This window comes from Otolemur garnettii, unplaced genomic scaffold (assembly GCF_000181295.1).
Source record: "Otolemur garnettii isolate 467f Iridium unplaced genomic scaffold, OtoGar3 scaffold00031, whole genome shotgun sequence".
NCBI classification, from domain to species: domain Eukaryota; kingdom Metazoa; phylum Chordata; class Mammalia; order Primates; family Galagidae; genus Otolemur; species Otolemur garnettii.
In genome coordinates, this window is record NW_003852426.1 from 13487247 (window position 1) to 13489030 (window position 1784).

Genomic DNA, 1784 nt, shown 5'->3' on the forward strand with positions numbered 1-1784 from the left:
AAAAAAAAAACAAACAAACAAAAAAAAATGGTAATTTTATGTGAAGAGTATTTTGCCACAATTTAAAACTTTTTCAAAAGGTAAACAGAGAGGCTGAGGCAGGTGGATTGCTTGAGGTCAGGAGTTCAAAACCTGTCTGAGCAAGAGTGAGACCCTGTCTCTATAAAATAGCCAGGCATTGTGGAGGGTGCCTGTAGTCCCAGCTACTTGGGAGGCTGAGGCAAGAGGATCGATTAAGCCCAAGAGTTAGAGGTTGCTGTGAGCTATGATGCCATGATGAGAGAGGATACCTGGGAAGGATGAGGTCTAGGAGAACAGGTTTTCTCAAGGAGACCACAAGGATACACCTACGGGGTCCTCTCCATCATGACTCAGTGCTTGGGAATTTGTAAACTTAACTTCCTGGAACTTAGAAATTTCCAAGTTCTGTGAAATCCTTTAATTCTGTAGGGGCTGGAATAGCATCTCCCGCTTGATTCAGATTAGCCAATGAGAAGGGTACCTGTGGGGTAGAACTTTTTGACTGTCGATAAAAAGGGAAAGACCAAGCCAGTTGGGGAGCATGGCCATTTGGAATTCTTCTATGCCATAAGCTAAGTTCCCGGCTGGTGAATAAAGCCCTTCCTCTTATAAACATGGTGTTTGGGTGCTCTTTCTCTCTATTGGGCCTCATCTTCCTGCAACAACTGCACTCTACCAAGGGTGACAACGTGAGACTCTGTCTCAAAAAAAAAAAAATCACAAAGAACTTTTAGCCAATAATTTCAATGAAATAAATTTGGAAAAGACTTTATGAACAGAGATAGCCATTGGCCCAAACTGGAAAAATCTAACATAATGGAATGGCTAAATAAAAATATAGTAAACCTATAGTTTATTATTTATTTATTTATTTTTTGAGGCACAGTTTCACTGTGTTGCCCTCTGTAGAGTTCTATGGCATCACAGCTCACAGCAACCTCAAACTCTTGGGCTCAAGCAATTCTCTTGCCTCAGCCTCCCAAGAAGCTGGGATTACAGGCACTTGCCACAATGCCTGGCTATTTTTTTGTTGCAGTTGTCATTGTTGGTTAGCTGTCCCAGGCTGAATTGGAACCTGCCAGCCTCAGTTTATGTAGCTGGTGACATAACCACTGTGCTGAGCCTATAAGGAGATTTTCTCACCTTTTTTTTTTTATTCTTTGGGGGTGGGAGTTTCCCATAATTTCTGGGGATGAATCTGTTCACTATCCCTACAGGGCACACACATTGCCTGAAATACAGATTGGGGGTGAGGGTTGACAGGGTCCAGGGAGGGGGTTCAGCTATAGCCACAAACTTTCTCCAGTCACTGTCCTTTCCCAGCTATCTGCTGACCCCAGGTCTCCTTGCCAAGCTAATTCTTGCCTCCAGAAATGTCCTCTCAAAGGCCTGTTTTTCCATTCCAGGAGCAGGGCTTTCCTCCTCCCTAATCTTGCTCAATTCCCCAACTTTGCTCTGCTCTCAGTCTCTCAATCCCCACTGTGGCTGGCTTAATGTTATCTTCCAGAAGGAAGGTTCAGAATGTTACCTAGGCTCAGAATGTTATCTTCTGAACCTAGGTAAATCAAGAGCTGTGGCCAGGCTTTGAGCCTACCTAAGTCTTATCAAGCCTAGAGAACATGGAGGGCCTCAGGAGGGTGTCCTGATCCTGCACATCACGGAATTCCATATGCCATAGCCCCTGCCTATTCAATATGCCTTATTTCTAATACAGTTATTTTGAACAAGAAGCTAAGGTAGGTCAGAAAATGACACGTTATGGC